General features: G+C 47.1%; 1 protein-coding gene across 2 annotated transcripts in view; it reads right to left on the bottom strand.

The window, feature by feature from the left end:
• Positions 1–11,866, bottom strand: part of OSBPL2 (oxysterol binding protein like 2) — an 83,027-nt gene extending 71,161 nt beyond the window's left edge. Inside the window, exon 1 of one of the 2 annotated variants that reach the window (XM_044295888.1) lies at positions 11,793–11,866. The gene's annotated coding sequence lies outside the window, so the exon portion shown is untranslated. Of the gene's footprint in view, positions 1–11,645; positions 11,773–11,792 lie in introns of those variants that run through there. The other variant, XM_044295887.1, reaches the window with a different exon arrangement.
• Positions 11,867–17,819: the final 5,953 nt, after the last annotated feature.

Below are 17,819 nucleotides of genomic sequence, written 5' to 3'. Positions count from 1 at the left end.
CCTCGTCCAAACTGCCGAGGACTAATGATGCGCGGCTTACGTTAACCGGAGGCAAAATGCATGAGATAAAGAAAATCATTATCAATCTCGGTGTGAGTGGGGGGAATAACCAAACAGGGACGAGCCCAGGGCCCTGTCTGTTGGATTAGATGGGAGCCATTTTCCCTGTTATCCGTCACTTCAAGCTGCGGGCAGGTGATGACTGTACGAGGACAGCACAAAACGATGCTACATCTCGTCTTCTTACCCGGATGTAACCGTCATGGCAGGTGCGCACGGGGCTGGCGGGACCCTCCAAGATGCCGATGGATATAGTCAATAAGGGACACATTTCTTAAGCCCTAAGATGGCGGAGGATCCACCAGAGTTATAAAGAGGAGCCGGCCTCTCCATAACTTCGGGGCATCTAGCGCCAGTTCTAAATGTAAGACAGCTTCCGAGCCGTCTTACATTAAGGGCTCATTCAGATGGCCGTAGTGCTTTGCGGATCCGCAACTTGTACCGCACGTGGCCGCAACCATAATAGAAAATGCCTATTCTTGTCCGCGATTGCTGACAAGAATAGGACATGTTCTATCTTTTCCACGGAGCCGCGGACTGTGTGCTGTCCGCATCTTTTGTGGCCCTATTGAAATGAATGGATCCGCACCCGTTCCACAAAATTGCGGAACAGATGCGGACTCATTCACACAGCTGTCTGATTGAGCCCTAAGGCCCCTTTCACACAAGCGAGTTTTCCACGCGGGTGCAATGCGTGACGTGAACGCATTGCAGCCGCCGCACTGAATCCTAATCCCATTCATTTTAATAGGTCTGTGTACAGGGCGTTGGGTGAAAATCGCAGCATGTTCTATATTCTGCGTGTTTCACACAGCCCTATAGAAGTGAATGGGGATTCAGTGAAAAACGCATTGAATCCGCAAGCAAGTGCGGGTGCGATGCGTTTTTCACTGACGGTTGCTAGGAGATGTTGTTTGTAAACCTTCAGTTTTTTATCACACGCTTGAAAAACACATCAAAATGCATTGCACTTGCGTGGAAAAAAAACTAACAACTGCACGCAATCGCAGACAGAACTGGCTGAACTTGCAAAATGGTGAGAGTTTCACTGAATCCTACTCGGTCACGCTTGTGTGAAAGGGGCCTAAGGCCTCATGCACACTGCCGTGTTTCACGGCCGTATGCGGGCCGTGGAACCGCGGCCTGGATCCCTCCTGAGAGCAGGAGCGCACGGCGTCACTGGTTGCTATGACGCCGTGCGCTCCCTGCTGCCGGCACAGTACAGTAATACACTGGTATAGATCATACCAGTGTATCACTGTATTGCGGCGGCAGCAGGGAGCGCACGGCGTCATAGCAACCAGTGACGCCGTGCGCTCCTGCTCTCAGGAGGGATCCAGGCCGCGGTTCCACGGCCCGCATACGGCCGTGAAACACGGCAGTGTGCATGAGGCCTAAGGCTGGGTTCATACCCGAGCGTTTTACAGCGCGTTCCTACGCGCTGTAAAACGCTCAACAAGGAGAAACCAATGTTTCCCTATGGGAATGGTTCTCACCTGGGCGTTTTACAGCGCGTACGATCGCACTGTAAAACGCCCGACGCCCCAAGAAGTACACGTCTTGTTCCCGTACAGAGACTTTCGGGAACGCCCGACAATGGGCGTTCGCTTGTCTCTGTATGCGCGATAGCAAACGCCGGTACAATCGCGCATACAGAGCGCTTCTTTCAGAACGCTCAGGTGTGAACCCAGCGTAAGGGTGGGTTCACATCACATTTTATTCCTCCGTTTGACGTTCCATAAAAAAAAATAATAATAATACAAAAACGCAGCACACCACGTTCTTGTATCCTGCACAGTCCGGTAATAAAAACTGTATAATTTCCTATAAAGTCCTATACTTGTTCATTTTGCAGAAGTAAGAAAATAAATGGTGGCATGCACCCGGCCGGGCCGCGGACCCCAATCAGTTTCCACCTTTCATTTTTTAGAGCGCCTTTGGAAAAAGAAAGGTGGAATCTGGTTGCTATGGGCAACTAAGCCAGTTCTACTTTACACCAGTTTGATAAGTCTCCCTAATAACTTTTCACTAAGTGCCTGCAGCCTGAGAATTCTCCAAAGTAGTCTGACCGGAGCGGCAGGGAGCAGGTAAGTCTAAATCTTCTGCTTAGAGAGGCAGGCTGCGGACTTGTTATTCCTAGAGGTGAATGCTTGCCATAACATACATGCTAGTCAAAAAGGAGTCCTGGTAGTAGACTACTTTGGAGAATTTAATATTATTTTTTTTGGGGGGGGGGGGGGGGGGGGGGGGGAGATGCCCTAACAATACACCGATAATTGGGAGACCCGCTGATGGAACCCATGGCAATCAGATATAATCTTTGGGGGAACGAGGCAAAGAGAGCTCAATTTTCCTACAGTGCCCCCACAGTAGAAAAACGGAATTACAAAAGGTTTGATTGAAATCAGTGTGTTATTCATTAGGCCTCCTGCACACGAACATGTGCGCCCGTGGCAGCATTGTGGATCGCATTTGCGGATCCGCAATACACGGGCGCCGTTCCGTGGGCATTCCGCATCACGAATGCGGACCCATTCATTTCAATGGGTCCACAGATGCGGAATGGGGTTTCGTCCCGTACTTCCGTTCCACAAATGTATAGAACATGCCCTATCTTTTTGCGGAACGGGCGGATCATGGACCCATTAAAGTGAATGGGTCTGCGATCCGCTGCCCCACGGTCTGTGTTCGTGCATTGCAGCCTGCAATTTGCGGGCCGCAGCACGGCCATGGGGCGCACAAGTTTGTGTGCAGGAGGCCTAATACATGGACATGCTAGGTCCTCAAGAACAAGAGACACTTGTCGTTGTAGCTGCTCTCCTCCCTAGCCAAAGGAAGATGGTCTGGAAAGGAGGACAACCCTCTTTACTTCAATAGGGCTGAGTGCGATTCCAAGCACAGATGCTATACAATGTACGGCGCTATGCTCGGCAAGAACGGAGAAGGCATTCTCAAACGGCCGGTCACTGGGGGTCCTAGGTGTCGGAACCCCTAACGATCAGATACTGATGGCCTATGCTGATAAGTCATCAGTATCAAAATCTCAGGAAACCACTTTAACTCAAAATTCTGTAACATGGGAATAAACCCTTCCCTATGTAATATAAATGAAGCATTGTCTTTAACTGAAAAACTGCCAGGAGCATTTCAGACCAGAATCGTAAAAACAATTACCAGTCAAAGTGCGAGAGCCCCAGATGAACGTGACTGAAGTCTCCGGGGAACAATCCGAGGCAAACAAAGGACCTACCACAGAATGCTCTTCCCTGCAAGACTCTTCCAGGTTGCTCTCCTTGGCTGACATAAGAAGGTGTGGAAGGAACGTGGACTTAAGTAGACCAATTCAGAATGTAGACTTAGGCCCCTTTCACACAGGCGAGTTTTCCGTGCGGGTGCAATGCGTGAGGTGAACGTATTGCACCCGCACTGAATCCGGACCCATTCATATCTATGGGGCTGTGCACATGAGCGGTGATCTTCACGCATCACTTGTGCGTTGAGTGAAAAATCGCAGCATGCTCTATATTGTGCGATTTTCACGCGACACAGGCCCCATAGAAGTGAATGGGGTGCGTGAAAATCGCACAGCAGCCGCAAGCAAGTGCGGATGCGGTGCGATTTTCACGCATGGTTGCTATTCACTGTATTATTTTCCCTTATAACCCCATTTGATACATATGCAAATTAACCTGAGATGAGTTCTGTCCCCGACTCGTCTCACGTACAGGACACATCTCAGGTTCATTTGCATATGTATCAAATGGGGTTTTTGACACAATAAAAGCACACAGAGCTATGGGAACTGGTTATTGTGGATGTGCTAGCGGCCATCTAGCAGCCCATGTCCCCAGCTCTATACACAAAATCCCGGTGACAGGTTCCCTTTAAAGAAGTAAAGAGACCGGGAACTACGCGATCAAGAGGAGAAGGTGAGTTAACTTTTTTTTTTTTTTTAACCCTTCCAGCACTATTATACTATTCATTCTGTATTCAGAATGCTATTATTTTCCCTTATAACCATGTTATAAGGGAAAATAATACAATCTTCAGAACATCATTCCCAAGCCCGAACTTCTGTGAAGAAGTTCAGGTTTGGGTAGCAAACATGCGCGATTTTTCTCACGCGAGTGCAAAACGCATTACAATGTTTTGCACTCGCGCAGAAAAATCGCAATTTTCCCGCAACGCCTCTTATCCGAGCTAAAAATATGACGCCCGTGTGAAAGAGGCCTTAGGCCTCATGCACACGACCGTTGTTTCATTCCGTGTCCGTTGTTCAGTTTTTCGTGATTTTCTGCAGACCCATTTGTCATCCGCGTCCGTGATCCGTGGTTCCAGTCCGTCAAAAAATATATAACCTGTCCTATTTTTTTTACGGTAAATGGTTTGTGGACCCATTCAAGTCAATGGGACCGTGAAAAAACGCAGAGGCACACATGTCTGGTGATCCTCCAAAAATAAAGGAAGACACACGGAAACGGATCACTGAACAACGGAACCCCATTTTGCGGAACGGAACACAACAACGGTCGTGTGCATGAGGCCCTATTCAGCAGAAATCAATCCTAAAGAGGACAAAGGCCTAAAACCACCGAACCAAGCAAACAGCGGACAAGCTGTTCATGCACGCGGCCGTAGTTTCAGTCCGCATCCGATCCTTGTTTTTGTGGATCGTATGCGCCCGTTTATCTCAATGGTGCTGTAAAAGTCCATTCCGCATTCCCCAAAAATAAAATAAAAATAGAACATGTTCTATTCTAGTCCGTTTTGCGGACAAGGACGAGACATTTCTGCACAAATTAAAAAAATGGCGCCATGCACTTGGTCGGTATTCATGATTTGTGGACCGCAACACACCTACGGCCGTGTGTAAGAGCCCTAAGAAAGAGTGCTGATACACTGTAACGAGCCGCGCACCTGTATTAGGCTATGTTAACATCACCGTGCATCACGGTCAACGTATAGTTTAATTACAAAATACAATGTCCAACTGTCCACAGGCGATTAAAAGCAAGCAGAGCTCTTAACATTGTTGAGGAATGAATTAAGTACTGAACCTGAGTTACAGTCTGTTGTAGCATCCAGAGCTGAATTCACAAATCTGCTGCTTGTCACTATACATCCATACCAGCTTATAGCGGAGCTCTTACGTTGCAGTGCGGCGGTAGAATCTTCATATGTCAGATAACTGTACGGTGCCCGGTGTAAAGAGGATTTTTCCAGAGTGCAAACTACCAAAGCAAGAAAAGCGAGGGTGCCCGAGGCTTCCAGAACTGGAAACGCAGCTCTGTAGGAATTGCTATTTAAAGGTGAAGTGTATGCTTGGTTTGATTGACATAACTGATGCTGCCCAATTTTCTGGACATATACAACCCCAATTCCAAAAGAGTTGGGACGCTACCAAGTCACAAGACTGGGTATAAAAAGGTCATGTTCATCCATCTGTGAAAAAAAAACTGTGTCTAAAAATTAAGATTTTCTAGAAAGGGTTCCCCAATGTAAGGCCTCCCTTCACACTACCGTATAACTATTTCAGTGTTTTGCGGTCCGTTTTTTTGTTTCCGTTCCGTTTTTCCGTCTGGCATATACAGTACACAGTAATTACATAGAAAAAATTGGGCTGGCCATAAAATTTTCAATAGATGGTTCCGCAAAAACAGAACGGAAGACATACGGATGCATTTCCGTATGTGTTCCGTTTTATTTTTTTTGCGAACCCATTGACTTGAATGGAGCCACGGAACGTGATTTGCGGCCAATAATAGGACATGTTTTATCTTTTAACGGAATGAAAAAACGGAAATGGAATGCATATGGAGTACATTCCGTTTTTTTTGCGGACCCTTGAAATAAATGGATCCATATAAGGAACGCAAAAAACGGCACGCAAAACAGAAAAAAAAAACCGGGTAGGGTGAAAGAGGCCTAAAAGTGTGAAAACTAAGGAGGGAAGCGTTCCTTCACGGCAATCGCCTGCTTATCAGCGGAGGAGACCGCAGCTAGTACATGGACAGATCTCCTCCACAGTATGGGAAGGAGTGACTGATAATGCTGTCGCTCCTCCCCATACTGATCACTGTTTGCCGGCAGCAGATGGTGATTACACAGCACAATCTGCCGCCGACAAACAATGGCTTTTAAACCTGCCGAAGGCTTCCAATTTCCCAACTGTAATCGGCGGTGGTATTACGCTGCCAGATCATCGCTAACGCGATGATCTGCGCGATTAACTGTGCGTCTAATCTTTAGAATATCCCACCATCTTCAGTACATAATACCATCAAACGATTCAGAGAATCTGGAGAAATCCTGTGCACAAGGAACTAGTCCGATGGTCAACGTTGGATGCTCGTGATCTACAGGCCTTCAGGCGGCACGCCAGTAAAAAGTCATGATTCGGTACTGGAAATCACTGCATGGGCTCAGGAACACTTCCAGTAATCACTGGGGGGAACATTTATCAAGACTGGTGTAAAGGAAAATTGGCCATAGTAACCAATCAGATTTAACCTTTCATTTTCCAAAGAAGCTCTGAAAAATGAAAGGTGGAACCTGTCTAGTTGCTGGGGACACTTAAAGGGAACCTGTCATCGGGATTTTGTGTATAGAGCTGAGGACATGGGCTGCTAGATGGCCGCTAGCACATCCGCAATACCCAGTCCCCATAGCTCTGTGTGCTTTTATTGTGTAAAAAAAAACGATTTGATTCATATGCAAATTACCCTGAGATGAGTCCTGTATGTGAGATGAGTCAGGGACAGGACTCATCTCAGGTTAATTTGCATATGTATCAAATCGTTTTTTTGACACAATAAAAGCACACAGAGCTATGGGGACTGGATATTGCGGATGTGCTAGCGGCTATCTAGCAACCCATGTCCTCGGCTCTATACCCAAAATACCAGTGACAGGTTCCCTTTAAGCCAGTTTTCCTTTACACCATTTTTGATAGACACCCCTCACTGGCTGTGAGCACAGCTTGCAGAGTCATGCACAAGTTAAAGCTGTATCATGCAAAGAAGAAGCCATATGTCAACTCAGTCCAGGAACGTTGTTGTCTTCTCTGGGCCAAAGCTCATTTAAAAGAGGCAAAATTAAAACTCAAATTTGGAATTTTTTTTTTAAACCATGGACACCGTTTTTCTGTGGACTGAAGAGGAGAGGGACCATCCAGCTTGTTCAAAAGCTTGCATCTCTGATGGTATGGGGTTGCCTTAGGTGGGTGGCTTACACATCGGGAAAGGAACTATCAATGCTGAACAGTATGTCGAGGTTTTAGAACAATATATGCTCCTATCCAGACGTCTCTGTCAGGGAATTCCTTACATATTTCAGCAAGACAATTCTAAACCAAATACCAGATCCATCACAACAGCATGGCTCCGCAGAAGAAGGGTCCGGGTGCTGGACTGGCCTGCCTGCATCCAGACCTTTCACCAACAGAAAACATTTGGGCCCTCATTCATCATACCTTCACGTCAAAATTCTGGAGTCAAAATAGCGCTTTTGCTACTGCGCAACATTTTTAGACTTTTTACATTTTTACACCACTGACTCCAGTTTTATAATATAGGTGGAAAAGTCGGGGTGGTAATTAGCTATGTTAATAAGTTTCACTCCAGATTTAATATTGTGACTTTTTTTAAAAGTCGCATAATAGTTCAATCTCACTCCAGGAGGAGGGTGGAGTAGGAAAACTGGAGGAGCTTCTATAGACAGAAGTGGTAGGTTTAAAGGGAACCTGTCACCTCTACTATGCTACCCTCACTGAGCATTTCTAAATGTTCATTGTGTTATCCTAAACATATAAATTACACTTTTAATTTCATTTGCAGACGAATTCAATAAGTATTATGCATTTTTGTACTTCCCGCCTTTTATGCAAATTAACATAAAAGTCATATCTTACTTGTGTGACCAGAGAAGAGTCATATTTTCAAGCTCTGACTCATCTCAGGTTAATTTGCATATGTATCAAATCAGGTTTTTTTTTTACACAACAAAAGCACACAGAGCTATAGGGACTGGGTATTGCGGATGTGCTAGTGACCATCTAGCAACCCATGTCCTCAGCTCTATACCCAAAATCCAGGTGGCAGGTTCCCTTTAGGCCCCTTTCACACGGGCGAGATTTCCGTGCGGGTGCGATGCGTGAGTTGAACGCATTGCACCCGCACTGAATCCTGACCCATTCATTTCTATGGGGCTGTTCACATGAGCGGTGATTTTCACGCATCACTTATGCGTTGCGTGAAAATCGCAGCATGTTCTATATTCTGCGTTTTTCACGTAACGCAGGCCCCATAGAAATGAATGGGGTTGTGTGAAAATCGCAAGCATCCGCAAGCAAGTGCGGATGCGGTGCGATTTTCACGCATGGGTTCTAGGTGACAGTCTATTCACTGTATTATTTTCCCTTATAACATGGTTATAAGGGAAAATAATAGCATTCTGACTACAGAATGCTTAGTATAATGGTGCTGGGAGGGTTAAAAAAAATAAAAAAGTTAACTCACCTTATCCCCATGATCGCCTAGTTCCCGGTCGGTCTCTTCTTTAGCTGTGGCTAAAGGACCTTTGGTGATGTCAGATCACATGCTCCATCACCATGGTGATGGACCATGTGATTGGAGCATGTGATCTGACATCACCAAAGGTCATTCAGCCCAAGCCCACAGCTAAAGAAGAGACCGACCGGGAACTACACGATCATGGGGATAAGGTGAGTTAACGTTTTTTTTTTTTTTTAACCCTTCCAGCACTATTATACTAAGCATTCTGTATTCAGAATGCTATTATTTTCCCTTATAACCATGTTATAAGGGAAAATAATAGAATCTTCAGAACATCAATCCCAAGCCCGAACTTCTGTGAAGAAGTTCGGGTTTGGGTACCAAACATGCGCGATTTTTCTCACGCGAGTGCAAAACGCATTACAATGTTTTGCACTCGCGCGGAAAAATCGCGGGTGTTTCCGCAACGCACCCGCACATTTTTCCGCAACGCCCGTGTGAAAGGGGCCTTAAGGACAAGACATATTTCAAACAACCGGCGACATTTGATAAATGTGGCACCAAATACTCCAACCCCGACTCAAGCAAAACCGACTTCAGATATTCCCCTCATGATAAATCTCCCCCTTGGTGGGTCCTGAAACTAAAAATCTGGAAAAGACCCAGGACTGTTCGGCAGCTAGATGAGCTACACGAGACAAGAATGGGGCAACATTTCTCTCCCAAAACTGCAGCAATTGGTCTCCTCACTGCCCAGATGTGTACATACCGCAGGAGGGGGTGCCACACAATGGCCGACATGGCCCTGTCCCAACTTTTTTAATATGTGTTACTGCTAGAGATGAGAGTCCGTTACCACGGACCATAACGCAATTCTATAACGGAATGCCCTTAGAGGTATTCCGTCATAATAGAAGTTTATGGGCTGCATAACGGATCCCATAAACTTCTATTATGAGGGAATGAATAACGGAATGCCTCTAAAGGCATTCCGTTATAGAATTGCGTTTTGCTCCGTGGTAACGGAATCCATAACGCAATTCTGCTTTTACCACCAAACGAAGAGTGAACGAATTTCATAATATGAAATTCGCTCATCTCTAGTTACTGCCATCAAGTTCTGCCACCATGAAATGTCTCACTTTCAACGTCTGATATGTGTTCTATGAGTTGGGCCTCATGCACACAACCGGTGTATTTTGTGGTCCGCAAACTGCGGATACGCAAAACACAGATGGCGTCCGTAATTTGCTGAACGGCGGTGGCAGACATTAATATAACTGCCTATTCTTGTCCGCAAAACGGACAAGAATAGAACAGGTTATATATATATTTTTCTTTTTTTTGAGGACCATGGAACGGAGCAACGGATGCGGATCAAAACAACGGTCGTGTGCGTGAGGCCTTATTGTGAAGAAAATATGGGTCTATGAGATTTACAAATCATCGCATTCTGGTTTTACTCGCAATAATACAATCTGCAGACAAGAATAGTCATTTCTACAACTGGGCCTGCAGAAAGTGAGCGATGCATGCGGCCGGGATCCGTGGATTGCAAAATGGCAATGGCCGTGTGAATGAGCCCTCATTCTGTGGAAAAGGATACGTGTTCCTAGTCGGATGACCCCTTTAAGCTTTAATACTGGAACCCCCCCCCTTTAAATCTGACTATTGGTTCGACCTGGAGTAACAGCAGCATGTGTGACACGCCAGTCGTCAGTGTCCCAATCAGCTGATGCCAGACACTCCACGCTCTCCGGATCCTGTCCAGTTATCAGCCCTGCTCTGCTGTGCTGACAAGAAAAACAAGCAGTGGTCACATGACCACACCGCAAATACCGCCAGGTCTGCTCCACCAGCTCGGCAAGGTGAGAACGCTGCGCCAAAGACGCTTAGTCACAATCATCACAGGCTAATCATATGATAAGGTGCTCGAAACGCCACAGGCAGGGGGCGCCAGACAGCTTAGCTGGACTGCTTATCGGTGTCAGGTAGTCTGAAATCCACCACCTATCTTATCATACGAGATTCCAACTAGCGCAATAATGCAACCGCATTACGCTCGTCTGAAACCAGCCTTAGGCTTGTGCCTCCCCATGCTTTATACTGCAGCTCTTCCTCTTCGTGCATGCAGAGATTTCCAAAACCATAAAAAACAAGGAACCGAACAGGGCGTATAACATTAACACAAACACGGAAACAGCGCCACCTACGGCTGTGTCTGGTATTGCTGCTCGTTCCTTATTGTAATACCACGTACAGCCATTGTACAAGAGTGGCGCTGTTATGCTAGTCCTGAACAATTTCTGTTCCAAGCGAACCACACTATGAATAAGAATACATTTCCATCATCCCGCTAGTACAACTCCCAGTATGCCCTGACAGTTGTAATCTGTGGCTCCTTAGCTGCTGTCAACTACTCTCATCATTGTCTACAGCTGCAGCAGGAGCCTCTTAGCAGGTAGTTTCTGGTGTATATATTACCGAGGACAGTGCCACAGGGGCAGCCGCACATTATACGGCAAAGACGGGAAAATCTGATCCCCAACAGCGGAAATTCTACATTTGTCGTTAGGTGCAGCTTTCAGTTTTACATAGGACTGCAGGAAAACTGCATTAATTTGGGGCTACCTAAAGGACTACCTAGACCGGGGATCAGCAACCTCCGGCACTCCTGGTGTTCTGAAACTACAACTCCCAGAATGCTCCGTTCACTTTTCTAGGAGTCAGAACAGCCAAGCATATTGGCATGCTGAGAGTTGCAGTTTCACAGCAGCTGGCGTGCCGAAGGTCGCTGATCCCTGGCCTAGACTCAAAACAACTGTAACAAACCCTCAGCTGTGAAGAGTATGAGCTCTGGATATGTTCTTATCCACCGTCAGCAAGCAGAGGTATTGAAGACATTGATGATGCATTACACAAAGTGATACAAAGTTGCAGAAGTTGTCCTTTTATAACAATTCAGCTTTACTGACATAGGACTGGGCATTGCCACGTAAGAATAGCTGAATGACCAATTCAGCTCTGCTACATAACACATATCACATTACCAGCAGGACACATCACTCTCACCCTCTGTACACACAGTGCTCCGAGCATTCGGTGGTCACACTGACTATTAGGTTGGATGGACGGGGCTCCAGCCTCTAAGTAAAGCGACCCCTCCGTGATTTCCCAGCATGCCCCGGTGAGGGCACCCCACAGGCCTAGGTTATTTACCTGCAGCTGCTGCTCAAGACTCAGCTTCTCCACTGACAACCAGGCGGAAGTGCCAAGCAGTCCCAGCCGCCCAGCACCCACCAATCACCGCCCAGCTCCGGAAGACAAACAGTCCGGGCATCCAATCAAAGTGCCCGCTGGAGGGAGGGGGCGTGGCGTCTGGGAGCATGTGAGCTGATGTCAGGGCTGGATCCTGTCTATGAAATAAATGGATTATTACATAGCGAGGATAAGCAGTGTTATGTAACCGATGGGGGGCACGCACACGTCAGTACAGCGCTCCACTGCGGCCGCCTGCTGGGACTTGTGGTGCGCCGCCGTCTATAGTCAACTGCTGGGTTATCTGCGCAGCAAACAATGAGCTGTGTTGGTTGTATCTCACCTGTCTGAATGGTGGATTCCATATGTGTGCATGGATTCTCCAGGAAAGCTGGAGGATGGCCCCTGTGGGAGAGGTTAGTCTTAGGCTGCGTTCATACCTGAGCGTTCGGGATGGAGCGCTCTTTATGCACGTTTACAATCGCGGCTCCGGAACAAGCGAACGCCCGTTGTCGCGCGTTCCCGGAAGTCTATGTACGGGAACGCGCGACAAGACGCCCCAAAGAAGCTCCTGTACTTCTTGGGGCGTCGGGCGTTTTACAGTGCGATCGTACGCGCTGTAAAACGCCCAGGTGAGAACCATTCCCATAGGGAATCATTGGTTCTTGCCTGTTGAGCGTTTTACAGCGCAAACGCTCAGGTCTGAACCCAGCCTCAGTCACCCAGCTTTTGGCTCCTGCTGCAATCTCAAGTTGCTGTCACTATGTAGACTGTGGTAAAGATGGGTGACGTCCACTAGGGCTGCAGTTTAAAGGGGTTGTCCGGGTTCAGAGCTGAACCCGGACATACCCTTATTTTCACCCCGGCAGCCCCCCTAAGCCTAGCATCGGAGCATCTCATGCTCCGATGCGCTCCCGTGCCCTGCGCTAAACCGCGCAGGGCACGGGCTCTTGCGTTTTTCAATAACACACTGCCGGGCGGTAACTTCCGCCTGGCAGTGTGTTCGGTGACGTCAACGGCTCTGAGGGGCGGGCTTTAGCGCTGCCCTAGCCGTTTTACTGGCTAGGGCAGAACTAAATCCCGCCCATCAGTGCCGGTGACGTCACCGGGGTTCCTGTCAGCCCCATGGAGAGCCCCGGTACGTCACCGGAACTCCTAAAAATGCCTTTGCCCTGCGCGATTTAGCGCAGGGCAAAGGAGAGCATCGGAGCATGAACTCCTCCGATGCTCATGTCAGGAGGGCTGCCTGGGTGAAAATGGAGGTATGTCCGTGTTCAGCTCTGAACCTGGACAACCCCTTTAAGGCCTCGTTCACATTTCCATGTCCGTGAAAAAAAGCGTACGTGCTTCATCAGTGAAGATGTCCTTGTGTCCATTTTTACTGTCCGTGTCCTGACGTTGCTCAGCTGAAAATTAATTTTCAAAGAATCTCCTATCAGTCATCAGTGAAAAACGGACACAACAGGGATGTGTGTCAGCGAATTTTACGGACCCATAGACTTCAATGGGTGTGCTTGGGCCGCAGCACGGATTAAAGTAGTGCATGTCCCAATGATTGAAATATGAACAGACATATTGAAATCAACGGGTACGCTGACAGCACACGTCAGTGAAAAAACGGAAATATGAGCAAGGCCTAAGAGGTCACCCTGGCCGGGCCCTAGCACCTGAGGGGCACCACTACTGTAATGGTCAGGGTGGGAGCCTGCTGCAGATTTTCTTCTTGATGTCTGTTCACATGGAGCTTTTTCTGTGCTGAAAAAAAAAAGACGTGGAGCCCTCTTCAAAACGTCACACGGTCCTGTTTGAGGGTTGTTGCGTTACCAAATTTTTGATTCAATTTCGATACCATAAGAAAGTATTGCGATACTCGATACCATTCGATACCACGTGAAACAAATAAAACAAAAAAAGCCATGTGCATTCCGCATTTAAAAAAATGTTCCAGATCTGTTCCAGATTTTTAAAAAATATTTTAATAGTTTGGACTTTTCGGACGTGGTGATATGTGATATGTTTATTTATTGTTTATATATTTTATATGTAAAATTGGGTGATTTATACTTAATATTTTGGTGGGGGGTTTTTTACTTTTTATTTTACTTTTTATTTAAGAACTATAAGCCCCCCTTAGGGGCTAGAACCTGGAATCTTCTAATCCCTTGTCCTATTCACCCTGATAGAGCTCTGTGCACATAGTGCACACAGCAGCAGGAAGATTACCATGGAAGGCTGTAGTAGCGTCCTGGCTGCCATGGTAACCGATCGGAGCCCCAGGATTACACTGCTGGGGCTCCGATAAGAGCTGCCACCGCCACCAATGGGGAGGGGACCCTGTGGCCACTGCCACCAATGATTTTAATACCGGGGGGGGGTTTGAGGGAGAGGGGGCGCACTGCGCCACCAATGATTTTGATACTAGGGAGGGGGGCGGGCCACCAATGATAGTTAACCTTTAATACAGGAGGCGGGTGCCGGCAGAAGATCAGCGGCAGTTAACCCCTCAGGTGCCACACCTGAGGGGTTACTGCTGCTGATCGCAGCTCCCTGTCAGAGGCAGGGTGCCGGCTATGTGATTTTATATCAGGACACGGAGGCGAGTATTGCTATCCCTTTCTTTACTGAAACTACCATAGCAGCAAAGAAAAAACATTGAGATACAACAGTAACCATGGCAACGGCCCCTCCCCTCAGTCCCAGTATATACGGACCCTTCCAACTGGCATCCTCCTCTTTCTTTGCTGCTACCAGATAAGTACACCTTGTCTTTGGATAGTTCCTTGTTTTATCTGACCCCCATTTTGTCTTTTGTCTTCCGACAGTGCCCTGAGGCACCTCTTGGTCCTGGGGACGCTGTCTGAGGATTTATAAGTGTATTTACAGTACAGACCAAAAGTTTGGACACACCTTCTTATTCAAAGAGTTTTCTTTATTTTCATGACTATGAAAATTGTAGATTCACACTGAAGCCATCAAAACTATGAATTAACACTTGTGGAATTATATACATAGCAAACAAGTGTGAAACAACTGAAAATATGTCATATTCTAGGTTCTTCAAAGTAGCCACCTTTTGCTTTGATTACTGCTTTGCACACTCTTGGCATTCTCTTGATGAGCTTCAAGAGGTAGTCACCTGAAATGGTTTTCACTTCACAGGTGTGCCCTGTCAGGTTTAATAAGTGGGATTTCTTGCCTTATAAATGGGGTTGGGACCATCAGTTGCGTTGTGGAGAAGTCAGGTGGATACACAGCTGATAGTCCTACTGAAATAGACTGTTAGCTGCTTTTTTCTTGCCATAATACAAATTCTAAGTAAAGAAAAACAAGTGGCCATCATTACTTTAAGAAATAAAGGTCAGTCAGTCCGAAAAATTGGGAAAACTTTGAAAGTGTCCCCAAGTGCAGTCACAAAAACCATCAAGCGCTGCAAAGAAACTGGCTCACATGCGGACCGCCCCTGGAAAGGAAGACCAAGAGTCACCTCTGCTGCGGAGGATAAGTTCATCTGAGTCACCAGCCTCAGAAATCACAGGTTAACAGCAGCTCAGATTAGAGACCAGGTCAATGCCACACAGAGTTCTAGCAGCAGACACATCTCTAGAACAACTGTTAAGAGGAGACTGTGAATCAGGCCTTCATGGTAGAATATCTGCTAGGAAACCACTGCTAAGGACAGGGAACAATCAGAAGAGACTTGTTGGGCTAAAGAACACAAGGAATGGACATTAGACCAGTGGAAATCTGTGCTTTGGTCTGATGAGTCCAAATTTGAGATCTTTGGTTCCAACCACCGTGTCTTTGTGCGACGCAGAAAAGGTGAACGGATGGACTCTACATGCCTGGTTCCCACCGTGAAGCATGGAGGAGGAGGTGTGATGGTGTGGGGGTTCTTTGCTGGTGACACTGTTGGGGATTTATTCAAAATTGAAGGCATACTGAACCAGCATGGCTACCATAGCATCTTGCAACGGCATGTTATTCCATCCGGTTTGCGTTTAGTTGGACCATCATTTATTTTTCAACAGGACAATGACCCCAAACACACCTCCAGGCTGTGTAAGGGCTATTTGACCATGAAGGAGAGTTATGGGGTGCTGTACCAGATGACCTGGCCTCCACAGTCACCGGGCCTGAACCCAATCGAGGTGGTTTGGGGTGAGCTGGACCTCAGAGTGAAGGCAAAAGGGCCAACAAGTGCTAAGCATCTTTGGGAACTCCTTCAAGACTGTTGGAAGACCATTTCAGGTGACTACCTCTTGAAGCTCATCAAGAGTGTGCAAAGCAGTAATCAAAGCAAAAGGTGGCTACTTTGAAGAACCTAGAATATGACATATTTTCAGTTTTTTCACACTTTTTTATTATGTATATAATTCCACATGTGTTAATTCATAGTTTTGATGCCTTCAGTGTGAATCTACAATTTTCATAGTCATGCAAATAAAGAAAACTCTTTGAATGAGAAGGTGTGTCCAAACTTTTGGTCTGTACTGTATATATATATATATATATATATATATATATGGTATATGTTTAAGTTTTTTCCTTCTGCCTCAGGGTTTTTCCCCTTAGAAACCTTCACCCGCTTTTTTGTTCGGTCTTTACTCCCCTGTTCTCCTGGCTTAGCCCCTGGCGTTGGTGGACTAAGGGCTAATGACTCGAATCTCTACATTTCTTACCTGCGCTGCCGGACGCCATTTTCCGCTCCTCTTTTCCCTCTTTTCGCACGCCTGGGCCTGCTGCTAGTTTCTCCTCTCGCACGTTTTCCTCCCCAGGTCTCGGACGCCATCTTCTTGAAACCGGACTGCGTTTTTCCTGCTCCCTTCAGACCCGAGATCTTGCGAAATCACGCGGGATCTCGGGAACTTTTATGCCCTACTGTCGGCTGCTTGCTATTCATACGGCCACGCTCGCTGTTATTCCCGCATCCCGCAGGTTCTCGGGAGAGTTCGGACGCAGTCTCCTCCGGCCCTGCGGACCAATGGTAGTGTCGGCTCCTGTCTCCTGCTTCCAGGTTATTTTAGCAAAAATATCAATTTTGGGGGGTCATTTTTTTTTCTATACCTCTCGGCTATTCCTGCTCTGGCTTGGGGTGACATACTCCCGCCAGTACTAGTTCCTACGATGTCCAACCAACCTACAAGTAATACATCCCCCCCTGTATTACTTTTGCAGGACAATCCTTCCGGGGGCTATGTCGCCCCGTCCCCCAGGAGGGTTGTATGCCCCTCTGCCTCAGAAGCCCAAGCTTTGGCTCTTCAGCAATCTATTTTGAATGCTATAATGACGGCTATGGGCTCTATTTCCTCCATCCTCACTCACTCTATCTCACAAGTTTTGGTAGCCCATCCTTATGCAGCTACCCAGGGGTTAAATCTACCCCCATTACCACCTCCTTCTGCCTCCAGAATTCATATGACTGATGGGTTTACTCCATCCCATGATAACGCGCCTGGATTGCGTAAGAGAGCCTGTCCGCGCCAGGCAGAACGTGCACGGCTATGGAAATCAGCCCGGTCACAGTCCGAGGAGGAGGCACATTTGCAACCTATATATGGCTCAGAGGAGGAACTGGTAGATATTGTGGTGGATCCTTCTGCATAGGGCAGTCTACTGGCGCATACCCAGACATAGCTTCAGGATCTGCCGTTTCCCATACGGATCCGGCAGGGGAGCCGTTATTTGATCCTGACACTCTACACCACCCCTGTTCCTCAGAGTGGCTCCCGGCCACACACGTGGCGCAATATTTGGAGGCTATGATACGTAAACCTCTCAGTAAAGAATCTCAAAGTAAGCTATGGGCCAAGTGCCCATGGCCACTAATCCCACACAAATTTATGAAACACCTGTGGTGGATCCAAAAGTGGTGACATTTTTAGAAAAGACGGGATTCTACCCTCGCAAAGGTTTGGATTCCGCCCTGAGGGCATGTCACGACAAACTACTTGATTTTTGATATGGCAGAAGCCGCCAAAGCGGACAGAA

The sequence above is a fragment of the Bufo gargarizans genome, chromosome 6 (genome assembly GCF_014858855.1).
Source record: "Bufo gargarizans isolate SCDJY-AF-19 chromosome 6, ASM1485885v1, whole genome shotgun sequence".
Taxonomy (NCBI): domain Eukaryota; kingdom Metazoa; phylum Chordata; class Amphibia; order Anura; family Bufonidae; genus Bufo; species Bufo gargarizans.
This window is presented reverse-complemented; position numbering and strand designations above follow the sequence as displayed.